At 35.9% G+C, this 26,380-nt stretch overlaps 1 protein-coding gene and 2 pseudogenes across 6 annotated transcripts in view; 2 read left to right on the top strand and 1 right to left on the bottom strand.

Moving 5' to 3' along the window:
* The window catches only part of Gsk3b (glycogen synthase kinase 3 beta), a 189,254-nt gene that overhangs the window by 51,621 nt on the left and 111,253 nt on the right, over nucleotides 1-26,380 (top strand). The gene's annotated exons all lie outside the window — the stretch shown is intronic.
* LOC147830474 (translationally-controlled tumor protein-like) lies at nucleotides 6-25,281 on the top strand (annotated as a pseudogene). The gene has a single exon (XR_015450436.1). The product of XR_015450436.1 is annotated as a translationally-controlled tumor protein-like (transcript).
* On the bottom strand, nucleotides 11,671-12,543 carry LOC110350421 (solute carrier family 35 member F5 pseudogene; annotated as a pseudogene).

Below are 26,380 nucleotides of genomic sequence, written 5' to 3'. Positions count from 1 at the left end.
AAACTTCTGGTATTTCATGTTTTTTGTTGCTTAATTGATTATTTTTTTCAGTTGCTTTTTTTTTTGCTTTAGATTTCATGTGTTATGTTCATTTTTGTTCCACTAAACTACTGTAGTGACTTATTTCTGGATGTATATTTTATAGAGATTAAATATACTAAAATTAATACTTTTGCTACCACCACTGCTATGAGTGATACACGTATGTACAATCCTATGAAAGGAAAGTTAAAATTTCTTAATTTATTCTTTAAAAAAAGTCATCTTTCTCTGCATTGTGCCTTTTGTTTTGAGAGTAATACTGATTGTGACATATGTGTATTTGATAGTTGTCTGCATTTCTGTTCTTGAAAAATATCCTTTTATCTGTGATGCAGTACTATTATATTTCCCCATAACTTTCTTTGCTATCTTTCCTTCTTTCTTTTTCCTTCTATCCCTAGAAACTAGAAATCCCGAAGGTTCAATTTTGTCATTTATTTTTATTTCCTGAAGGGATCCTATGTATGTAAACTTGCCATGTCATTCTGTGTTGTGGTTAAGTAAGGTGTGACCAGTGTTCTGAAATAGCACATAATCTAGTTTCGATCTCCTCTAGAATATTCTGAAGACATTTGTTTTTTAATTCTAAAAATTTTATTTCCAATTCTCACCTTTTTCCCAACCACTAGGTTCATGTTACCACATGTCTACTGGATCTTGATACCTGAATGTTTTAGTATTATCTCAAATTGGCACCGTTTCTTATCTAACCCTGACTGACAGCTTTTAAGCCCCAGTGGAAAGCATTCATCTTGGTTTCCAGATATTGGGATTTGCTTTTTCCTTCTAATGGCTTATCACTTAACATGTCATTGAGACTGTTCCATTCCCTCATTCTTTTTTTTTTTTTTTTTTTTTTTTAACAATCATTCTCCATTTTATTTTATTTTTTGGTACTGGGGATTGAACTCGGGACCTTGCGCTTGCAAGGCAGGCGGGGGAACCACTGAGCTAAATCCCTGGCCCATTCCCTCATTCTTAGTATCCACTCATTGTCAAACTTGATTTTCCTCTTTCCCCTTCACTCTTCTGTTGGTGTGTCTCTTTCTTTTTTACATTGGTCTGAAACATTAGTAAGCCTTAACATTTGTCTCTTGCTTCCAACTGCTTCTCATACCAGCAGCATAATCTTCCAATTCTGCTTAGGCATCTTGTTCCTTCTTGGGTAATTTGTAAAGAGAGAAGTTTGTTTAGTTCACTCTTTTGGAGACTGAAAGTCCAAACAGCATGGTGTAATCTTTGGTGAGGGCCCCTGTGGCTACGTTACCTCAGGACATATGGCACCATTGCTAGAGAATGAGCAAGAGGGACATAGCAGGTGGTGATACAGGAGGAAGCTAGAGAGTGACTAGGAGAGTAGGCTTAATCTTTTATAAAACTATCTCTGAGAACCAGCCGGAGAGTCCCATGAGAAATGTGTCAGTTCCTTTTAAGGGCGCTATCCACAGTGACCTAATTACTTCCCACTAAGCTGCACCTCTTAAAAGTTCCACACCATCTCCCAACACCATTAAGTACCAAGCTCCCAACACATGAATCTTTAGGGGTCCAAACCATAGCAACTTTCCTTTTCCTATCTAAACGATGTGCGTATATGAAGAACCATCTCAAATTCTTCCTCTGTGAAATTTTCCAGTTATTCCATATTCTGAATTTCTAGCTACCTGTACAGGTTTTCCTTTTCTGAATTACTTGAACCTTAATTGTCCCTTCACTAAGAAATTCCATATTTTATTTTCATAACAGCGTTTCTCTATACATTAGGTTTTTCTCCTGGACACTCCCACATTTGACTTTGAGGTGTTAGTTAATAGTTAATGGTAATAGCAAATACTTATCAAATCTTTATTATATGGATTTTTTTTTACATGAAAAGTCTTATTTTGTCTGTATAATTTCTACTGTGAGATTGATACTTTATTTATTATTTGGATAAAGAAACCTAAGCACAAAAGGGTTTTAAATTAACTGGTACAGTGTCATAGGGTTAGTAATTGGATGGGATGGCAACAGTTTGAATCCATTCAGGCTCCAGAGCTTTACTACATTTTATCATCACTGAATCAAGCCCTCTCTCTCTCACAAACACAATATTAAATCTAAAGTTTATCCCAGTATATGATTCTCACTTTCTGCCACTATATTAAATCATGCATTCTCCCTCCTCCTCCTACAGAAAAAGAGGTTGGGTTTGTCTCATTTTCTGTTGGTACATTATATTTTACTTAGTGAATATACCCTGATTTGATTCATTACTCTCTTGATAGTTATTGAGGGGTTTTTCTTGATCAAGCAATGTATGTTGGTGCTTTATTGAAATAAATTTCTTTCTACTAATATATATATTTTGTTTTATTTCCTGAAATATTTGAGTACAGCTTTTAAGTATGATATCCCTTTATCCCTAAATTAGTTTGTGGAAGAATGTACGTATTTATAATCAGTCTTTCTATTGGAAAATGTAGTTCTCTTTATTTAATCAAAATTTTAAATATGAAGTTTGATAGTTTTATTTATGTAGGTCTTAAAATTTTCTTTATTTGGAGATGTTTAGTGTTTCTTGTTCTTGCAAATGAGATTAAAAAATAACAATTTCTATTTACAAAGTTTGATAAAAAATGGTAAATCTTTTTTTCTTCCCAGCATCAGATTTGTTTTATAAGTCTTTTGTCAAGTTAATTATCATAAACACAGATTAACAATCATAGAAACAGGCCAAAAATGTATAAAACATATAGACAATTATACTGAATCAAGGTACACTTTTAGGTATATTGACCATGCAGGATTACAGTTTAACACTTTTTTCCTACGGTCTCTCTTTTATTTTGCAGTTTACTTATATATACTGAATTTCTCATATAAAAGAAACAGTGTGATGTTTAAGCTTGTGTGTTTGATTTACTTCACTTATGGCCTCAAGGCGGCACAACCATTCTCTTATAAATGACTCAAGTTCATCCCTCCTTACGGTTGAGTGGTACTCCATTGTGTATAAATACCACTTTTTATTTATCCACTCATCTGTTGATGGACATAATAGGCTATTTCCAAGATTTAGGTGTTGTGAATTGTGCTGCTATAAACATAGGTGTGCATGTTTCACTGTAATATGATGTCTTTAACTCTTTTTGGATGACACCTAGGAGAGGAATGGCTTGGTCAAATGGAATTAGTATTTATACTTTTTTTTGAGGAATTTTCATATTGATTTCCATAGTAGTTGTATCATCCTATACTTCTACCAACAATGAAAAGAAGGGTTCCTTTTTCCCACAGCCTCATTAGTATTTGTTGTTACTGATTTCTTGATAATAGCCATTCTTTCTGGAGTGAGATGGAATCTCAGTTTTGTTTTAATTTGGATTTCTCGAATGGCCAGTGATGTTGAACATTTTTTCATGTATTTATTGGCCATTTGTACTTCTTCAACTGAGAAGTATCTGTTAATTTCAGTTGTCCATATTTTAATTGGATCTTTAAATTTGCAGTCTTATTTTTTGAGTTCTTTATATATTCTAAATATTAATCCTTTGTCAGAGGAAAAGCTGGCACAATTTTTTCCCCAGTATGTAGGTTGTCTTTTCACTCTTGGTGACGTCTTTTGCTGTGCAGAAGCTTTTTAATTTGATATAATCCATTTGGTTCTTTTTTTTTTTTTTTTTTTTGGTACTGGGGATCGAACTCAGGACTTTGCGCTTGCCAGGCAGACATGGCGCAACTGAACTACATCCCTGTCCCCATCTGTTGATTCTTGATGTTATGTCTTGTGCATGTGGAGTTCTCAGAAAATCTTTGCCTATGACTATGTCTTCAAGAATTTTACCTGTTTTAGGGCCGGGGATTTAGCTCAGTGGTTTCGCCACCTGCTGCGCAAGCACAAGGACCCGAGTTTGATCCCCGGTACCAAAAAAAAAAAAAAAAAGAGTTTTACCTGTTTTGTCTTCCAGCAGATTGTTTCTGTTTTAAAATTGTGATTTTTGATCCATTTTGATTTTACTTTAGGGCATGTATGGGTCTAGGTTCAATCCTTCTGCATGTAGATAGCCATTTTTTCTACCACCATTTGTTAAAGAGGCTATCTTTCCTCTGGCAAAAGCATTTGACCCATTTGTCAATGTGTCTGGAGTTTCCTGCATCCTCTAATTCTATTCAATGTAGTGAATCTTTAAAATTTTTTATTATAATAAAAGACCTATATTGTTATCAATCCTCCTCAAAATACTCCCCCTCCTTTTAACCACACTTATCTCATTATTCTTGCCACTTTCTAAAGTAGTTCTCAAAGTCCTCTTTCATAGAGTGTGTTTAGTTGCATTCCCATCACTGCCTAGATGTCCTGAATCAATTGAAAACATTTACTTTTCATGATCATTTTGACTGTAGGGAAAAGCCACAGGTTGCACAGTACCTGATCTGGTGAATAAGGTGAGTGAGGGCACATTATAATGTTTTATTTGACAGAAATTGCCATACCAGAAGCAATCTGTAACTTGGAACATTGTCATGATGGGAGGGTGAAACCAGTTGCCCATGTCTCAGGCCCTTTTCTATGCACATTGTTAAATGCTCTAAGCTGCTCTTATAATATTCAGAATTCACACTAGTGTCTTGGGTACTTAACTCAGTTGGCACAATTTCATTAAGATCAAAAACAACATCCAACATCACCTTTATGTTGAATCTTGATTGATGTAGTTCTTTTGCATATGGAAAATTGGGCAATTTCCATTGAGAATTCTGAACCTTGGTCTCGGGATCATAACCATAGCCCAAGTTTCATTTCTTGTTAAGAAATTTCATAAAAGGCTGGAATCTGAAGTGGCACAGTCACCCACCTCCAATGAATTGATAAAATTTCATGTGAATGCACTCTTTGTCAGCCACAATTATGGCACAGTTTAAAACACACCTCTCAACTTTAGCTCACAGCTGACTGCATCTAACAAGTTGAAACTTGACACATGCTGTTACTAAGGTTGTCTTTATTGGAATTTGAACCCTTTTTTGTCATTGCAGAGGAGGAACAGGTAGCTTTGCCCAATATAAAAATGTCAGAAAAATGAAATAATAATAAAATAAATAAGGTAAAGAGAGCCCCTAGAGCCTTGACTCATAAGAAGTTGTGTACTATTAGATTCTGTGTAGGCTTTATACATATGTGTGTGTTGACAGGGAAAAATAGCCATGCTTCATTGTTAACCCTGCAGGTGTCATGGGTCATGGGGTCAGGTTTACCCCTTAAGAATATGTAACAAGAGTTTGTTTATATCTTTTAAATCAGCCACAGCTAAGAAACGTTAAGGTAACACAATAGCAGGTCTAATGTTTTATTATGCTTTTGTCCTTTTTTCAAATTTTGATGAAGGGAAGTGTATATAGTAGTTTAAGAATAGTAATAGGGCCCCCCCCCAACACACACACACCACTTTGGTTACACCGCACTAACTCTGAGCTCCAGCTCCTGCTAAGCTGCGTCTACCTTCAGCCACCATCATGATTATCTATCGGGACCTCATCAACCACTATGAGATGTTCTCTGACATTTACAAGATCCAAGAGATCTTGGACAAGCTGTGCCTGGAGGTGGCAGGCAAGATGGTCAGTAGAACAAAGGGTAACATTGATGACTCCTTCATTGGTGGAAATGCCTCTGCTGAAGGCCCAGAGTGTGAAAATACCGAAAGCACAGTAGTCACTGGTGTTGTTACTGTCATGAACCATCACTTGCAGGAAACCAGCTTCAGAAAGGAGGCCTACAAGAAGTACATCAAAGATTATATGAAATCAATCAAAGGCAGACTTGAAGAACAAAGACCAGAAAGAGTAAAACCTTTTATGACAGGGGCTGCAGAACAAATCAAGCACATCCTTGCTATTTTCAAAAACTATCAGTTCTTTATTGGTGCAAATCTGAATCCAGATGGCATGGTTGCTCTCCTGGACTATCGTGAGGATGGTGTGACCCCATCTGTGATTTTAAGGATGGTTTAGAAATGGAAAAGTGTTAATGGATTCAGTGGTTACTTTGGGTCTATCACTTGTCATAACTGGCTGTAGCTTGTCATCCACACAACACCAGGATTTTAGACAAATGGGACTGATGTCATCTTGAACACTTTGTTTCTTTTGACTGTGATTTATTTGGAGTGGAGGCATTGTTTTTTAGGGGGTAGAAAACCCCAAAACATGTCATGTCAGTTGAATAAAAATAAAATGCATTAAAAAAAAAAAGAATAGTAATAGACATTTGATGATACTTGCAGTTCATCCCAACTAGAATTATGTGAGCATGTCTACTGTCAATTAACTAATTTAATATTAAATGAATACAGATATGTCCAATGATCTCTTTGAAAGAAATGATGTTCTTATGTAATATTTTGTAATTTAAAAATTACTTTCATGTACACACATTTGATTCTTGTTACTCCTTATTTTGAGATAATTACAGACTGGCCAAATTATACAAAGAATTCACTTAAACCTTTCATCTAGATTTCCCAGTATTAACATTTACCACACTTGGGGTTTATCATCTTCATTCTACCTGTATACACATATTGTTTCCTGAAATATTTGAGTATAACTTTAAGCCCGATAGCCCTTTATTCTTGAATTAGTCAATGTGTATTTTCCACATTTAAGGATATATTCTTTCATAACCACAGATCAGTTATGAAAATCAGAAACTTCACATTTGTACAATACTGTTACATAATATACAGACCTTATTTTAGTGTTTCTGGTTGCCCCAGTAATGGCCTTTATAGCAAAAGCAAGTCCTTGGTCACATATTTAGCTGTCCCATTCATTGCTGGGGTAAAATACCTGACACCCAAAGTTAAAGGGGGAAAGGTTTATTTAGTTCACAGTTTCCAGAGGTTTTAGTTCATTATTGGCTACTTCAAGGCAGGGTGGCACATGGCAGACAGAAGATAGCAAAAGTAAGCAAACTTAGTGTCTTTCTACCCTCTGCCCCTTTTATCTTATCCAGACTACTTAGGGTACAGTACAGCACTCACACCCTTAATCCTAGTGCCCCTGAGCCTAGCATTGCACCATGAATCATTCACTCTAGATTCAACCACCTCTAAAAAAGCCCCACCTAAGACTTCCTGAGTCTTTGGGGGACATCTAGACATAAACCATAACAGTTGTCAACAATTTTCGGTTATTGTCATTCATGATATCAACAGTTTTTAACACTATAGACCACTTTTTTGGGTTTGTCAAATGTTCATAATTAAATCAAGAATATTTTTGTCTGGAAGACTAAAGAGCTATTTTGTTCTTAATGCATCCTATCAGGAGGCCTGTTGCAGTCAGGGTTTTAGCAAGGGCATACATTTACTACAGGACACATAGTTTATAAGATTATTTTATGACAGTTATCCAAAAAGTCAAATGCAAAGGAATGCAAGAGATTAACTGCACACTAGAGGCCCAAAGAATCCAGCCAAGGGCCTGGATCCCAGCAGTTTCACACACACACAAGTCCAGTTAAAGGTTGAGAGTCCAAGGCAATGCCCTCCACGAGTCCCGCCAGTGGCCTACAGCCCACAGCAATGTTTCATGCAGGTCCATATTGAGGATCTGCACCTGGAAGACTCAAAGGCCAGTGCTGGAAGCCAGAAAACCTACACTGGTGAGATGAAGTATTTGTACCACCAAGCTGAGGGATCCATATTGGAGCCAGGAAGTGATGCTCACGGTGAAGGTCCAGAGCTCCCCTGATAGAAACAGCAGCCATTCCCAGTGACAGAGAGGCCCTGAGCTCCTCCTCCCATGAGAACAGCCAAGTTCCCATCTCCTAGAAAATCAACAGATCAAAATCTTCCCCTCCAGTTCTCTTTTTATGGCTATTGGTAACAATCTTCAGGTAGATTCTCCAGGCCCAAACCAAGCTGATTCAGTTCAGCCCGGCATTACTAGTTGACCAGTAGTCAATCCACCACAAGGCCCAAGTTTCTTTTTGTCCCATTACTAGTAACGTTGACTTCCATCATTTAAGTTGATGTCTGCTAGTTTTTTTTTTCCTGTAGAGTTACTTTGTTTCCCTCTGTCATTAATAAATATTCTGTGGGAAGACACTTTAGACTATGTAAATAATACCCATTTTTCATCAAACTTTTACCAAGTAAATTTGATATAAGTTCATTGATGAGTGTTGTTTGAACTGATGGCTCAAATGGTGTTTTTCAAACCCTATTTCTTCTTTATTAGTTGAGATTCTACAGTAAGGGTTATAAGTAGTGAAGACCTTTTTTCTTCTCCTCTCTTTATTTGAATCTATCATGGACTCATATTAACTGAGTTACAATATTTAGTCATTTATTTTGATACTTTAATTGCTTTGGAATTGGCCAGTGAAAGGCCTTCTGAATCTAAGCCTTCTTATTCAGTAAAACTAGACGGTAGGGTTATGTATTTGTATGCACACATGTGAATGTACACACATGTATGTTTTTTCTGTATGTCTTTCTATTAAAAAGTTCATACCTCCAAATTCAGAAGAATGCTACAGAATTTTATACCCTTTTTTCTTTGTATTTGTAACTACTTTTTCCTGAAGTGAAAAACCTGATTCCCATTTTGCACAATATATTTAATTATTTGTTCATTCCTAGAATCCACAAAGTAGTTTCAGAACTACTAACTCTATATACCTACCTCTGGGACAGCATTTGTTCTAGCAAGGAGCCAGTATTTGTTTCTTCTTTTATTTCCTTAGTTCTAAAAGGGTATGAGCCTGTGTATACTGTTCAGACAGTATTTGGGTTTATCAAAAAAATTTTTTTCTCCTAAGGATAGTTCATTGATTTGAAATCATTTGGCTCATCTTTTTCTGTATGTATCCTTTCTTGGAACTTTACCCCTTCAGATATTTAAAAGCATTGTTTTTTAAAGCATATGTTTTCTCTCTGTGAAACACTAACATGGTTCCAAAAGTCAGATTTACAAGTATTATTTTTTTCTATCAGTTCCGTTTCCACTCATTCTCTGTGGATAGCCAATCTCATTATGTTCTGATTACTCTTTTCTGGGTTTCTTTTGTACATTAGCAGGTGATATAATTTTCTTAGTTTCTGTCTTACACAAAAGATAGCATAGTCAAGATACTCTTAACTGTTGTTTTCTGGAAATCATTGCATATCAGTTCAGAGACTCTTCTCATTCTTTTAAAGACAGTATACTACTGCATAGATGATTCAGCCATTCTGTTTATTGGTATTTAAGTTGTTTTTGCAGGCTCAGAGAGGCCTGCTGTGAATAACCTTCTGCAGATATATTTTTGTATTAGAGGCATAAGGGAAAAGTTAATAGAAATGGAATTGCTGAGTCAAAACATAAATACGTATGTAGTTTGTTTGATTTTGCTAAGTTCCCCTCTTTAAGGATTGTAATAATTAGCATTCTCTCCAATAATATGTGACTACCTCTCTGCCCATCAGCTTAGCTACAGAAGTTGCTTTACTTTTTCATCTTTTGCTAATCTGGTAGATGAGTGATGGTATCTTGTGTACTTGTGAATTGTCCCATTTTGGGGGACCTATTTTTAAAGTGGATGTTCGGTTTTATCCTGTCACCATTAAAGAGTTCATTCTAACAGTGAATTCTTATTCATGATATATGTAGTATGTGGTATTTTGACTTTGTATTTGATATGTGATATTTTTGTACCATGTAAGAGTATCTTCCTCATCCCCCCATATAACTCAATTTATTGTACTTTTAGTTTACCTGATTTTGTGTTATGAATAGAAAGTCTTTCCTTTATGCTCAAATTAAAGAGAAATGTATCTGTATTTTCTTCTAGTAATTGCAAGAAGAAATTTTTTACATTTAGATCCCAGGTTTATTTGGTCCTGTGCATGGCATGAGTTACTGATCTAATTTTTTCCTCTCTAAATCATTACCAAGCCATCTGAACACAATTTATTAGAAAGCCTGCCTTTGTTCTAGTGATTTTTGAGACATTACTGTTATATGCTAAATGTCTGCATCTACTTGGGTCTGTTTCTGGATCTTCACTTTTGTTGCATGAGGCTGTTTGCACAATTCTGTGAAACTACCACACTATTTTAATTATAGAAACTTTATAACATGCTTTAACATGTGATAGGATTAACCTGTCTTTGTACCTTTTCTTTTTGGTGTTTTCCTAGCTATTTTTATTTAAAGTGTCCAGAACATTAGGATTTTATTCCTTGACTAGATCAAATGATCAGTGGTCCTGTGGATTAGAACTTTCTATAATTATAGTGATATATACACAGCTACATAGCGGAGTACTTTTATGAAAGATAAACACGAGGAAAATGTATTTTAGAGAACTAAAACTATTATATTTCAGACTAGGCATTCAAACTTTCTACAAAAACTTGCCAGGCATTTGCCTGATAATAATAGTGAGAGATTTTCTTGAAAATATTGACTATTAAGACAACTTCTTTGGGGGAAGACTATTCATGACTTCTCTTTTTAGTTCTTTGGTGTGGTTAGTTGTAATTTTTGAGTTTTGTAGGGGGTTTTTTGGTTTTTTTTGGTACCAGGGATCAAACTCGGGTCCTTGTGCTTGCGCAGCAGGTGGCGAAATCACTGAGCTAAATTCCTGGCCCCAATTTTTGAGTTTTGAGTCTTGATTTTATATTCTGAAAAATGAGTCATGTATGATATGTATACATGTATATCTGTATATATTTTCTATCACTCTTACTCATTTTCCTTGTAGTGCCATTTAAAGATGGAAATCTTTACTTGAATAAATACAATTTGTCTTTGCTTTTCATCGCTTAAAACAAAGAAATTTGCCATAGAATGTCTCTTTACCGTATAGTGTTTCATCAAATTGGACCACAGGTAACAGCTAACTAGCTCCATCTCTCTAAGAAGTAACATGCGTAGGAATGAGACTTTTGCATTGTTGTCTTCTGGGTCTCTCTGAATTTGATGTTTTTGGTATAGAAAGGCAAAAAATTGTGATTCCTGCCATCACAGAATCCTAATTATTTTAATGGAATTATAGTAAAAAATGAAACAAATATAGGGATAGTGCTGGCAAAAAGTAACCAAGCAAATTACATCTTGTGCACATACATCTCAGCAGTTGTGGACAGAGATATTATAAGGCTTAGTGTAAGGATGTCTGTCAGTGATATGGTAAGAAAGCAGCCCCACAATGACAGGTACTCTAAAAGAACTGTTCCAGTAAGACCATTAATTAATGCATATTAATACTACTTTACTGGAAAACTTGAAGTCCAGTATAGTGAAGTAAAAAAAAAAGAAACCTGGCCAGAAGAGCAGCAGTTTAAACAGACCTGTAATACCAAAGAGCATTGGAATATGCAACTTTTCTACTTTTCTCTTAATCTAACAGTATAGACAGCATAGATCGTGGGTTCAGTGAGAGACCAAAGTGAACCTATTGTATTCCTTCCAGCAAACAGTAACACTGTTACTTGGAAACAGTCCAGCAACAATTAATAAGTAAAAAGTCCATAAGTTGAAGACAAAATATTTACTATAGCAACCTGTGTGTCTGAAAGGGCTTCTTGATAGGACAGATTTGCCAAAAGCTACATGAAGAAATACAAAGCTTCCTTTTTTGTACTTGAGTTGCAGTCAGTTTGCCTGCAGTTCTTGATTTTGCCAGTAGGATATGACATGCAAGGCAACTTCACTTCTAATGATTGATGGACCCTGTTGAATCTCTCTAATAGTACTTAACACTACAAAAGTCTCTTTGGAAGTTTTTTCAGTATCAGTGTTTGTACTCTCAGAATTTCAGCTTGGCAGATCATGGAACTTCACAGGAACATACAGAGGTAACTGAAAGAACTAATCTTAGTTGTATCTGTTGTGCAAGCAGCAAAGTAATCTTCAGCATTTGCAAAAAAAGCAGCATTCTTTCCTTGAAATCCTCTTGTGCACTTTGCCTCCATGGTTTCCAAATAATAAAGCCTCAAAGGGCACAGAACAAAATTAGATGCTTTTGCAAAAGTAGTTAAGAATGCTTTATTATCCTAAGTGAACCCTAAGTTCTGAGGAAGCAATCCATTATCCCCTCAGACACCAGGAGAGTAACAATCCCAAGAGCCATTCACCTGCATTGAGTGAAATCACTGTTCTGGGAATTTATTCCAGTCATGATAAATACACACAAAATTTAGTCTTGTTTTATGGCCCTCTCTGAGATCTTCAAAAGCAATGCCTGAAAGCTTGGCAGATCTGTCTAAAAGGAGGTGAAGAACTTAGCACACCTAGCTTTCCTGCCTCTTGTTGGTGTTGTGAGGGCACTGTGAGTGGATCTGGCTTAGCCCAGCCCTCCAAGCACCTTGGACTCAGAGCTATCTCAGTGCCCGACTTAGAGGGTGCTGGAGGTTGAGCCTTTGTAGTCATGGTGCAGCTCAGGGCAAGGTCACCAGTGCTACTCAGCTCCACTCTACCCAGCAGGATGGGGAGTGAGCCAAGGGAACAGACCACATAAGCAGCCATGGTCGTTGACCCCATCTCTGCCCCTGGTCTGCCCACCCCTTTAGCGCCTACCTATTTTTTAAAATTTATTTTTCCATATAAACTTTGGTATCAGTTTATCTAAGTCTATAAAAATCTTTTGGTATTTTAAAGTGATATTTCATTAAAGTTATAAATAAGGCAAAATTGAGATTTGTGATGTTGAATTATTTTATCCAGAAATAAGAGCTAACTTTTCAGTCTACTTTTATGTCTTGAATGAGTTTTACTTATTCAGGCTTTTGACATTTTAAAAGTTTATTCCTAAGTATTTTGGTTTTTGTTGCTTTTATATACTTTTTATTTTTTTTATCTACATGCTAAAAGGTGGTAGCTTGCCTTACACAAAACTCAGTTCTTTCCATTCTATCACTCTTCCCTTTTAGAATATAAGCATTCTTTGCTTACCTCCCTTTATGTTAGCTGCACAAAATAGTTGTGGCTGAAAAATAAAATTTGATATATTCACCACCTTGTTTCTCTTGATTATCATAAAATAATAAGAATTTGTCTGACAATTTAAGAATAAGTAGTTTAACATCTAGCATTTGGGGATTTCATGAGATAATTAGATGTATTTCCCAAAAAGGGATTGAAATGGAGTCTGTTCCTTTCTCAGTTAAATCAACTGGCTGAACCTCCAAGGGACATTGAGAGGCAATTTCTTTTAATGAAAAGATGAGACGTAATGGCCAGAGAAAAAGGAAACCAAGAATAGTTGCTCTTCTGTCAGTAGTCACATTAGCTATGTAAGATAATGATCTTTTAAAATAATTTCAAGTTTAACAAGCTTTAGTTTGGTAGTGTCTTACCTACAATTTGAATGCCTTCCCAGCTCATATGGTGACAAATTATTTAACCGAAACAGACCGTATTACTTGGGCAGTTGAGAAATGTTTGATAGAAAATTCTTGTCCTGTGGGGTAAAGTTCAGTTAGATACCTAATTAATGTAGGAGACCTTTAATGTTAGAACAAGGAGATCAGTATACCCCCTCCCTCAAAGTGCTTGCTAAGGCTAGCTTTTCTAATTAGGAAATCAGTTACATTTTTCATTACTTAGTGATCTTAGCTTCATTAACTATTAATTTCAGTTCTTCTTTGAAGTAAGTGATAGGTTTCAGATCTCCTGCATAGTTTCACTTGTTCTGCAGTTGGAGTGGGGTGGGGCCAGTGGATGTGAAGTGTAACTGTTGTGAAATGAGAGTGTACTCCTACTCCTCATATATTCTGTTTTGAAGAGAGAGGAGAGTTAATACGTGGTTTTGATCCTTACAAATACTATTCTCTTCTACATTTTGAAAACAGTATAGAAGAAGACAACCTTGGTTCACTTGAACATATCTATTAACATTATATGTAGAGTTTCAGTTTCATCTGTAAAATGAGTGTCAGTACTATAGCAGTGCTCTGGCTCTAAAAGAACTCAATAAATATGCTCCTTTTTCCCCCTCATTCACTGTTGTGTGAAATGAAACAAATTATTATGAAAACACTTTGTTTTAAAATGCCTTAGGTCCAGGGATATAGCTCTGCATTGCCACACCTGCCTGGCAAGTGCAAGGTCCTGAGTTCAATCCCCAGTTTGGGGCGGGGGCGGGTAAAATGCCTTATAACTAAGCTGCATTATTTTTATTTTTAAGGGTCTGAATCACCACAAATTGTTAGTCTGCTGATCACTGGGATTTTTTTCCCCCCTATTTGTTTTACTTCTTATATTTGTTAACCCTATTTTCAGGCACTTAATTGTTTATATTTATAATAGTAATTTAAGTCATTTGTGGAAGCTTATTTGTGGATAAAACTGACAAGTAACTTTAAAGAAATAGTTACGATCTTTATGCCTTGTGTAGCAATGTTCTTTTCTTGTAGAAAATTGTCAAGTGAAAACTAAAAACTAGGTAGAAGTAAAAGGGCAGAACAGCAACAAGTTGGATAGAAAAAAAGTTGAACCTGCCCTACAGCTCTAAGAAACTTAGAGCAAAGCTGCCCAGTGTTCACAAACACAAGTTGTCCTGTTGGAGGAGTATAGTGTCCACGAGAAAAAGATCTCCATTAAGTACGCCTGTCTTGCTTAGTTACTGGGAGGAACAGCCCATAGGAAGCTTGGCCTGGCTTTAGCGAGAGAATGAGTTTGAGAACTTAGCAACGGAGACCATGGCACTAATGTTCTTTGCAGTGGGAAATCTGAAAGCTCATGTTCATAAATTGCCATCCTAAGCTTCTTAAGGATAGAGACCATTTATAGTGCTTTTATACTTTCCCAAGTGCCTAGGTAGGGTAATGAATGAAATGCATATTTCTAAATATAATTGATCTTTCAGAGACTTTACAAAAGTTATTGTAGTAGGGTTCTATTGATTTTTTTGGTTAAAATTTTATGTATGTAATTTTACTGTCTGCCTTGTTGGGAGGTATGGGGGTGAAGGCATGATATTTCTGGTCCTGAAGGTCCTCTTTCTGGCTTACACTGGCTAAAATGGCTCGAGAGAAAAAATTAAAACTTGATAAAGATATATGTTTCAAGTTTTCTTCGTTATACTGTTGCAGATTCCTGTACGTGTGATAAGTTCAGTGTTAGTTAAAAATTGCATTTTTGACTAGATTCACTAAAACTTTTATAATATGCATGAGTAGTCACCTGCTTCATATATATGTAACGAGTTTTACTAAGATACAATTCATGTACTGTAAATTCAACCTTTTATTTCTTAAATATATTAGTGCTTATTAGTTTCACAAGGTATTAGGTTTCAGTGTGGCATTTTCATACATGCATGCAACATTCTGATCATATCTATTCCTCCTCCTATCTCTGATACACTCCTTGCTCTCCACCTTATTCTCTCCTTTTTTTTTTAGTACAGGGGATCGAACTTGGGTCCTTGCGCTTGCAAGGCAGGTGGTGGAACCACTGAGCTAAATCCCCGGCCTCTTCCGCTTGTTTAGTTGTCTCCTTTATACTATGTCATCTTTTTAGAGTCTACATATTAGGTAAAACATCGAGGTGCTTGTTTTTCTGAGTTCAGCTTGTTTCACTTAACATGGTGATCTCTGGTTCATCCATTTTCCTGCAAATGATATAATTTTGTTCTTCATTGTGGCTGAATAAAACTTCATTGTGTGTATATACCACATTTTCTTGATCCATATGATCTGCCGATGGGCACATATGGGCCAGTTCATATTTTGACTGTTGTGAATTGTGCTGCAGTAAACATGGGTAGCTGATTTTAATTCTTTGGCTATGTTGTTACATCTGGGTCATGTGGTAGTTCTATTTTTAGTTCTTTGAGGAACCTCCATACTGATTTCCACAGTGGTTGTATTGTGTTGCCACCAAAGTGCAGAAGGGTAGTTTCCCTCCTGCATCCTTGCCAATATTTATTGTTTTTTATGTTCTCAATGATAGCCATTTTGGAATCTCTGTAATTTTGACTTGCATTTTCCTAATAGCTAAAGATGTTGGTTATTTTTTCCATATACTTACTGGCCATTTGTACTTGTTTTGCGAAGTGTCTGTTTGGTTCATTTGTTCATTTATTGATTGGATTTTTTTTTCCCCCAGTATTGGGAACTAAACCCAGGTCCTTCACACTAAGTTGCATTCCCAGCCCTTGTTAAATTTTTTATTTTGAGACAGGGTTTCGCTAAGTTGCTCACACTGGGCTTGAATTCACTATCCTCCTGCTTTAGCCTGCCAGACTGCTGGGATTATAGGCATGTGCGACTGAATCCAGCTTGAATTCTTTATATATTACAGATATTGATCCTCTGTTGGAAGAATAGTCGGCAAATTTTTTTTTCCCATTTTATAGGCTTTCACTGTTAGTTGTTTCCTTTGCTGTAGAGAAACTTTTTAATTTGATATAGCTGCATTTGTAGAGTCATATTACTTCTGTGTTATTGGGAGCCCTACTCAGGAAGTCTTTGTGTCTGTGTCTTAAAATGTTTCCCCTTTGTTTTCTTCTAGTAGTTTTTTGTTTGTTTGTTTGTTTTTCTTTTTGTTTTCTGAAACAGGGTCTCACTATGTAGTTCATGCTGTTCTTGAATTCACAATGTAGCCCAGGCTGGCCTCAAACTTGGAGCTATTCTGCTTCAGCTCTTCTAGTAGTTTTAAGCTTCAGGTCTTATAGCCAGGTCTTTGATCCATTTTGAATTGATTTTTTTTGTGCAGGGCGAGCTAGGGTTCTAGTTTCAGTCTCCACCATATGGATATCCAGTTTTGCCAGCACCATTTGTTAAAGAGGCTGTCTTTTTGCCAGTGTATGCTTTTGACTTTGTCAATTCAGATGGTTGTAGTTTCATGGGTTTGTTTCTCTGTCCTCTATGTGATTCCATTTGTCAGTACTATGGTGTTTTTGTTGCTATGACTTTGTAGTATTATTTGAAATTGCATATTTTGATACCTCCAGCTTTTTTTTTTTTTTTGCTTAGGATCACTTTGGCTATTCTGGGTCTTTTGTGTTTTCGTATGAATTCTAGAATTTTTTTCTAGTTTGGTGAAGAATATCATTGGAAGTTTGATAGCGATTATATTGAATATGTAGATTGCTTTTGGTAATATGGCCATTTTAACAATATTAAATCTCCCTATCCATGAATATGGGAGCTCTGTCCATCTTCTAGTATCTTTAGTTTATTTCTTAGTGGTCTGTAATTTTTACTGCAGAGATCTTTCACTTTCTTGGTTAGGTTGATCCCAAGGCATTTTTAAAAAGATACTGTGAATAGAATTATTTCCCTGACTTCTTTTTCAGCTAGTTTATTGGTGCATAGAAAATCTCTTGATTTTTTTTTTTTTTTTTTTTTTTTAATGTTGCTTTTGTATCTTGCTGCTCGACTGAATTTATCAGCTGTGAATGTCATTTGGTAGAGTTTTCAGGGTCTTCAAGTACTGGATCATATCTTCTGTAAATAAGGATAATTTCTTCCTTTCCTGTTTATGTCCCTTTTATTACTTTCTCTTGTTTAACTGTTCTGGCTAAAATTTCAGTTGCTATATTGAAAAGGAGTGGTGAGTGGACATCTTGCCTCATTCCTGATTTTAAAGGAAATGCTTTCTTTTTCTCTATTCAAAATGATGCTGGCTGTGGGATGGTCCTGTATACCCTTTACTATATGGAACTATGACCCTTGTCTATTTTCTTCGGGTCTTTTAGCATGAAATAATGTTGAATTTTGTCAAAGCCTTTTTCTCTGTCAAGTCAGATGATTATATGAAATTTGTCCTTGATTCTAGTATTTATGTGGTATATTGTGCTTGTTGATTTGTGTATGTTGAACCATCTTTGAATCCTTGGAATGAAACCAACAAATTCAGGTTGCTATTTTAGTAAGGACTTCTGCATCTGTTTGAATATGGTTTTTTTTTTTGCTGTTGTTTGTCCTTGTCTGGTTTTGGTATTAAGATGATGTTGGCCTTACAGAAAATGAGTTTGAAAGTGTTCTTTTCCTTTATATTTCATAAAATGGTTTGAAGAGATATTAAATCTTCGTTAAAGGTCTGGTAAAATTGAACAAACCTATCTGGTTCTGCGGGTTGATTTCTTTGTTTGTTTGTTTGTTTGTTTGGAGACTTTTTGTTACTGCTTCATTTTTATTGCTTATTGTTGATCTGTTTTAAGTTTTTATAGCCTCTTGGTTCAATTTGGTAAGCCATATGTGTCTAGAAATTTGTTCATTTCTTTTAGATGCTTCAGCTTATTAGCATATAGGTTTTCAGAATAGCTCATAGTGATCCTATGGATTTCAGTGGTATTATTGCTTTTGGTCTTTCCTCTCTTTTGGTAGGTTTAGCTAGGAGTTTATTAATCTTGCATATCTTCTCAAAGAACCAACTCTTTCATTCATCTTGTGTTCTGTGCTTTAAATCCCTATGTCATCAATTTTAACTGTGATCCTTTTTATTTCTTTATTGGGTTTGGTTTTGGTTTGTTCTTAATATTTCTAAGACCTTGAGATGCATCATTAGATTATTTATTTGATGTCTCTGGTTTTTTTTTTTTTAGACACTAATAGCTGTAAGGTTCTCTCTTAGAACTCCCTTTGCTGTATCCTAGATATCTGATATGATCTGTTTCCATTTGCATTTGATTCTAGGAATTTTTTAATGCCTTGTGATTTCTTTAGTGATACACTGAACATAAGTGACTTTTTAAAAATCTCCATGTGTTTGTGTAGCTTATGTACTTTCTCTTGCCGTTGATTTCTATTCCAATATGATCTAATAAGATGGAAGAAGTTATCAGTTTCTTGTATCTGTTATGATTTGCTTTATAGCCTAAAGTATCTATTTTTAGACTGTTTCCGGAGCTGCAGAAAAGAGTGTGTTTTCTGTAGTTTTTGATGGAATATTCTTTAAACATTTGTTAAGTCCATTTGATCTAGAGTATAGTTCAACAAAGTTTTTTTTGTGGGGGGGCGGTTGGAGGACATAGCAATTAGAGAATTAAAGTCACCTAGTATTTGTGTTTATGTCCTTCTGTGCACCCCAGGCTACTGATAACCCCGAATAGCTTTGTGGTTGTGGGCTGGTGAGGTGCCCTATTTGTTCCCGAGGCCACCCTGTCCATGTATCTGGGGATGTGGTAATCATAGTCAAAGGGATGTATATCCCTAACTATGTTAGTGAATGGGGAAAGCAAACAGACCACTGAGTTTCATGCTGGAAATGGGTAACAAGGGAACCAAGAAACCCACTGGGCTTGATCCAGACATCTTTGGAACCAGCCCCCTCAGAAGACCACACATGATGGGCTTTGCTCCTCACCACAGAGTGTGGTGCTGCCAAACATCAAGCCGCCCACAGCCTGAGTTCCCCACTGCTTAAACTTCTCTTGGATCTTCAAGTAGCCCCGCCCCTTTTCCTTGACTTTGCTTATCCAGCCACTGTGGCAGGGTGTCCTCAAGAGACCCTGAATTACTGTTTTTCTGTGACTTCTCATCCCCAAAGTGGTGCAGTCTCAAACAGTAAGCCTGTATTTTAAATAGCTTCTGATTATCCCACTTCAAGTTATGGCAAGTACTACAGTGGATTTCTTGTCCAAAGCTAACCTGCCATTAGGAGGAGTCATTTTTAGAGTAAATCTCCACACTGGATTTACAATTTGGAATAACCGTGGATTTTTCTTGGGGTTAGTGCTGCCTGTCTGTTGTTTATCACTGAGTTTGCCAGCCCTTTCTGGGCTTACCTTAGGCTAGTGGAGTCACAACCATTCACCCATCTTCATCCTCACCACTCCCGCCCCAGAACATAGATTGGCATTGTTACAGAGTACTTCATTCTTTTCTCTACATTGTTTTTCTGTTTCTATGTGATTTTAGCTTTCCTGTCATCTTCTTTTTGATTGTTGAAGTGTTTCTTCTTGCTGAGTAGCTGTTTTCCAGCCTCCTTGGTTCCAGATTGTACAGAGGCTATTAACTGCTACTTGCACCATCTTAACTCCCTTCAAAGATGGTCTTCCAAAATTCACCCTTTTAAAGTTTATAGTTCATTGGTTTTAGTGTAGAATATTTTCATCACCTCAAAATGAAACTATACATACCCATTAGATATCACTCCCCATGCTTTCCTCACTGTTGGCCCTGTAAACCGCTAAGGTACTTATGGACTTTCCCCTGTGGGACATTTCATGTAAATGGAATTATCAGTATAGGATCTTTTATGCCTGGCTTCATGCAGTTGCAGTAATTTTTTTTTTTTTGGTGTTTGTTTTTGTAGTACCAGGGATTGAGTAGAGGTTCTCATACTTGCTAGACAATCACTGTACCACCTGCCTGCCCACTGTTTTTCCCTCCCTTTCCCTCTCTCCCCCATGCTCCCATTCCCACTGTCAACCTCCCTCTCTCTTTCTCTCTCTTTTTTTTTTCCAGACAAGGTTTCCTTTAATTGCCCAAGTTGGTTGTATTAACTTTCTCATCACTGGGACAAAATACTTAACTCTCACAACTTAAAAAGGAGAGAATTTTATTTTGATTCATAGTTTCAGATGGTTCAGTCCATGGTTGGCTGACTGAGGCAGAAATGACTTGGTGGGAAGGCATGGCTGAGGAAAGCTGATCACTCATGGCAGCCAGGAAGCAGATTAAAGGGAGGAGCCTGAGGCAAGAATACACCCTTTCATGTCAGGACCCTAGTGGCCATCCCTTCCAACCAGCCCCTACCTCCTAACAGCATATTCAGCTACAAACTAATCAGTGTGTTAATTCACTTATGATTATAGTGCCCCTATGATCCAGTCACTTTCCAATAGTCCTAAATACAGGAGACTTTTGGGAGACACTGTAGACCTAAACCTTAACGTTGACCTTGAACTTGCAGTCTTCATGCCTCAGCCTCATGAGTGCTGGGATTACAAGCATATACAGTATTTTTGAGATTGTCTGTTATGTGATGTATTAGTATTTTATTCTCATTAAATAACATTCCATTGCATGATTGTGTTATATTTATCTGTTAGCTGATGAGCATTTGTGGTGCTTACATTTTCTGGCTGTTATGAATAATGCTACTATGAATACTTGTGTACAAGGTTTTTAGGGACGTTTTCATTTCTCTTGGGTGTATACCTAGGAGTGGAGTCTCTGGGTCATGTGATGATTCTATAATTAACACCTTGAGGAAATTGTAACCTGTTTGCCAAAATAGTAGCACCATTTTGCAATCCCATACAGTATAGGTGCACTGAAATTTCTCCATGTTTTCAAAAACACTTGCTATTATCTATTGATTAAACCCAGCCTAGTGTGAGTGGTATCTCATCATCAGTTTGATTTGCATTTATCTGTCTTTTATTTTATACTTTATGTATATATTAAGTTCTTTATATAAGAGAAAGCATGTAATATTTAAGCTCGTGTTTCTTGGGTTACTTCACTTATTATGGTCTCAAGGTGTACTTATTTTCCTACAAATGACCCAAGCCTGCTCTTTTTATGGCAGAGTAATACTCTATTGTGTATAAATACCACATTTTTTTTTCCATTCGTCTCTTGATGGGGATATAGGCTGTTTCCAAAACTTAGCTATTATGGATTTCACTGCTATAAACATGGGTGTGGATGTATCACTGTGATCTTTTAACTCATTTGGGAAGATACCTAGAAGAGGAATAGCTAGGTCAAATGCAACTTCTACTTTATAGTTTCTTGAGGAATCTCCATACTAATTTCCATAGTGGTTATATCAGTTTACAGTCCCGTCAACAATGGAAAAGGGTTCTTTTCTCCCCACATCCTTGCCAGAATTTATTGATCGATTTCTCAATGGTACCCATTCTTTCTGGAGTGAGATGAAATCTCAGTTTTGTTATAATTTGCTTTTCTTGATGGTGTTAAACATTTTTTTCATGTATTTATTAGCCATCTGTACTTCTTCTGAATGGAAATAACTCAAGTTTATCCTTTTTAATGGTAGAGTAGTACTCCATTGCATATAAATATATTTTCTTCATCCATTTATCTGTTGATGGACATACAGGCCACTTCCAAGATTTACCTGTTAGGAATTGAACTGCCGTACCTTGGCTGTTGTGAATAATGGAGTAATGCTACAGTGAATATGAGAATGGAGATGTCTCTTTGAGATCATAGGGTTGTTTTGTTTTTGTTTTTTTTACAAAATATGTACACAAAAGTGGGATAGCTGGATCATATAGTAGGATTTAAAAATTTTTGAGGAACCTCTGCCACTTTCCATAGTGTGGTTCAGTTATCTTCTTTTTTTTGTAATAACTATCCTAACATGTGATTTGTATTTCCCTGATGATTTGCCATGTTGAGCCTTTTAAAATATACCTGTTAGCCACTAAAATATCTTCTTTGTCTGCTTATGTCTTTTGACTAATTTTTAAATTAGATTAGTAATGTTCTCTCCCAATCTATAGGTTTTCTTTCCTGTACAGAGGGTTTTTAATTTGATGAAGCACTAGTTGTTTTTCCTTTTACTCCCCTGTTATTTTGTTGTCTTGTATAAGAAATCACTGCCAAGACCAACGTCAGGAAACTTTTTTCTAGGACTTTAATCACTTCAGAGTAAGTCTTAGTTTACTTTCAGTTTTTATAAGTATGTTGTAAGATGGGGTCTGCTTTCATACTTTTGGATATAGATATTGAGTTTTTCCAGCACTATTAATTGAAGAGGCTGACATTTCCTCTTTGTGTATTCTTAGCATACTTGTGAAAGATCACTTGACTTTTACAGATTTATTTCTGGACTTTCTATTCTATTGCATTAGTGTATGTGTATCTTTTTATGCTAATATCACTGATTTGATTATTGTACCTTTGTAAAATAATTTGAAATCAGGAAATGTGATCCTTCCATCTTGCTTAGAACTGCTTTGACTATTTAGGGTCTTTTGTGGTTCGATGTGAATTGTTTTTCTGTTTCTGTAAAAAATTCTTTAGGATTTTGATACAGGTTGCATTGAATTTGTAAATGGCAATACTTTTACAAAATTACCCTTCTGATATGTGGACATAGGGTGTCTTTCCATTTATTTGTATCTACTTTAATTTCTTCCATCAGTGTTTTATGCTTTTCAGCTTAGTTTTTCACCTCCCTTCATTGCCCCACCCCCGATGGTACTGTACTAGGGTTTGAACCCAGGGCCTTTTCACTGAGCCACACCTCCAACTCTTTTAAAAATTGTTTTTATTTTGAGACAGGGCTTCGCTAAGTTGCCCAGCTGGTCTTGAATTTGCGATCCTCCTGCCTCAGCCTTTTAAAGTGCTGGGATTAAAGGTATGTGCCACTGCACCTAGATCCTTTGTTAATTCTTATGTATTTTTTCTTTTTGGTGCTATTGTAAAGGGGATTGTTTTCTTAGTTTCCTTTTGGATAATTTGTTCTTGGTGTATAGAATCACAACTGATTTTTATATGTTACTTTGGTGTCCTGCATCTTTATTCATCCGTTAATTTATTCTACCAGGTTGTTTGCAGACTCTTCTGCAAAGATAATTTTAACTCTTTCCAATTTGGATATCTTTCATTTCTGTCTCTTGCCTAATTACTGTAACTGAAACTCCAGTGCTGCATTAAATGGGAGTCACTGGAATGACCATCCTTGCTGAGTTCCTCAGCATTTTGGAGAAGAGAGCTCCAGGTGTGTGTGTGTGTGTGTGTGTGTGTGTGTGTGTGTGAGTGTGTGTGTGTGTGTTAAACTGTAGTGTATTTGTGGACTTTACCTATATGTCCTTTGTTTTATTGAAGTAGGTTTCTTCCATATCTTACTTGTTTAGAGTTTTTATCATCAAAGGTATTGAGCTTTGTCAAATGCTTCTTCTGCCTCTATTATAAAGATGGTTGTGTAATTACTGGTTTTCATTCTGTTAATGCGGGTATCACAATGATTGATTTGCATTGGTCGAGTCACTCTTGAATCCCAAGGATAAATTGTACTTTGTTGTGGTACATGATACTTTTCATGTGCTGATAACTTAGGTTGGCTAAGTATTTTGTAGAAGATTCTCATATCCATGTTTATGTTGGATATTGGCCCATAGTTTTCCTCCTTTTGGTGTCCTTGACATTTATATTAGGATGATAATGAGTTTATAAGTGTTTCCTTCTCTTCTGTTTTATGGAGGTATTAAGAAAGTGTGTTACAAATTCTGCTTTAAATGTTTGCTAGAATGCACTTACAAAGTGAACAGGTCTTGGCCTGTTTTTGTTGTTTTTAATTAATGATTGAGTTTCCATATTTGTTACCAGTCTGTCTAGGCTTTCTGTTTCTTACTGATTCTGTCTTGCTGCATTGTACATTTCTCTGAATGTATGCATTTATTCTAAGTTTGTTGGTACATAACTATTCATTATAGTCCCTTATAGTCTTTTCTGTGGCATTGGTTATAATGTCTCTTCTTTCTCATTTTTGTTTGTCTTCTCTTTTTTTCGTAGTTTAGCTAAGGATTTTGTTTATATTTTCAAGAAACCAACTCTTAGTTCCATTAATTTTTGCCCCATTTTCCTGTTTTACAGTTCATTTATTTTTGCTCTAATTTTTTTTCCTTCATTATTCCATTTTGGGGCTTAGTTTGTTTTTCCTTTTCTAGTTTCTTGAATGATAAATTTAGATTGAGATCTTTGGGTTTTTTTCAGTACCGGGGACTAAACTCAGGACCTTGCTCTTGTGAGGCAGGTGCAGCGCCACTGAGCTAAATCCCTGGCCCGAGATCTTTGTTTTTTGAATGTAAATACTTATTGCTATAAACTTCTGTCTTTGTACTGTCTTTGCTCTATTCCATAAACTTTGATATGTTGTTTTTGTTTTTATTTGTCCTGAAATATTTTCTAATTTTCCTTTTGATTTCTTTGACATTGTGATGGTTTAAAAGTATGTGGTTTAATTTCCATTGCTAGTTTCTGCAATTCCCTGTTTGTTGGGTTGATAGCCCAACCAGTTAGTTGTGAGGGATACCCAGTCACCTGATGAGGGTACAGCAAGGGATGAAAGAATAACATACAAAGAACAAGAAATAAAGAATAATAAATGATAGTTTATTACTTGGGGGGCCAGGAATTGATCTTAGCTCTATCTTGGCTAAGACCTGATTTTAACTCTATCCTGGCTAAGACCAAGATCTCTGGATTGGTCACTATTTATGATTATACAATATAGTAAAGGGGATGTAAAGGCATATGTAGGGAATAGAAAAACTAATGCACTAATGAGCTAGGCTGTTAAAGGGGAGTAACTATATTCTTGTGAAGGACAGGTCAGAGTTAACAAGACATTTGTGCTATCTTGCAGATCATAGCTAACAAGCCACTTGGATTATCTAAGCTAATGTTTGATCTTGGAGAATGGCTGTTGCAGAGTCATAATTCTTCAGCTCTAGTGTTTCTTTGCTATTAGAGACGTCACAACCTCATCGATCATTGAGTCCTCAGTTGTAACCGTTGACATAGGAAAATATGTTTCTGTACACCAGCCAAAGAAGGCTTATTTAGCATTTCACACTTAGGCCTTGAAATGACTCCATAATTTTAATCAGTAGCCAAATTAAAAGCCAAATTAATAATATCTAAAGCCTGCTCAGTGCGGTTTCAAGCTAGTCTCCTGCACCTGTTACTGTTTTCTAGTTTTACTATATTTTGGTCAGAAAAGATGGTTGAAATGATTTGTCTTAATAAATTTGTTAAGCCTTGTGGCCTAGCATGTGTTTTACTTAGAGAACGTTCTGTGTGTGCTTGAAAAGAATGTGTATTTTGATGCCTTAGGGTGAAATGTTCTGTATGTCTGTTAGGTCCCTTTGTTTTATAGTGTTCATACCTGCTGATCTTTACTGACTGTTTGTTTTATCCATTATTGAAATGGGATTTCCATGTCTCCTATATTATCATACTGCTGTATTTCTTTCTTCACATTTGTGTTTTCTTTATATATTTAGGTGCTTTGATGTTGGGTGGACATATATTTTCCTGTTGAATTGAGCCTTTTATCATTATTTAATGATCCTTGTTTCTTGTGACAAGTTTTCATTTAGTTTTATTTTGTCTGTTAGGTTACCTTATAGCTCTCTTTGGTTAATGTTTGCTTGGAATGTCTTTTCCACCTTTTCACTTTGAGCTTATGTATGTCCTTAATTACAAGGTGAGTCTTGTACACCGTATGTAATTGGCTCTTGTTTTGTTTATCCATTCAGCTACTTATTTATTTTGATTAGTAATTTTAATTCATTTACATTTCCAACAATTATTGACATTGTCATTTTGTTTTCTGATTCTCTTGTTTTTCTCTTTGTGATTTGATGATTCTTTGCAGTGATATGCCTTGTTTTACTATATTTTGTTGATCTGTTTTGGGTTTTTTC

This window comes from Heterocephalus glaber, unplaced genomic scaffold (assembly GCF_053883595.1).
Source record: "Heterocephalus glaber isolate CG9 unplaced genomic scaffold, H.glaber_assembly_v1.0 deba00000122, whole genome shotgun sequence".
Taxonomy (NCBI): domain Eukaryota; kingdom Metazoa; phylum Chordata; class Mammalia; order Rodentia; family Bathyergidae; genus Heterocephalus; species Heterocephalus glaber.
This window is presented reverse-complemented; position numbering and strand designations above follow the sequence as displayed.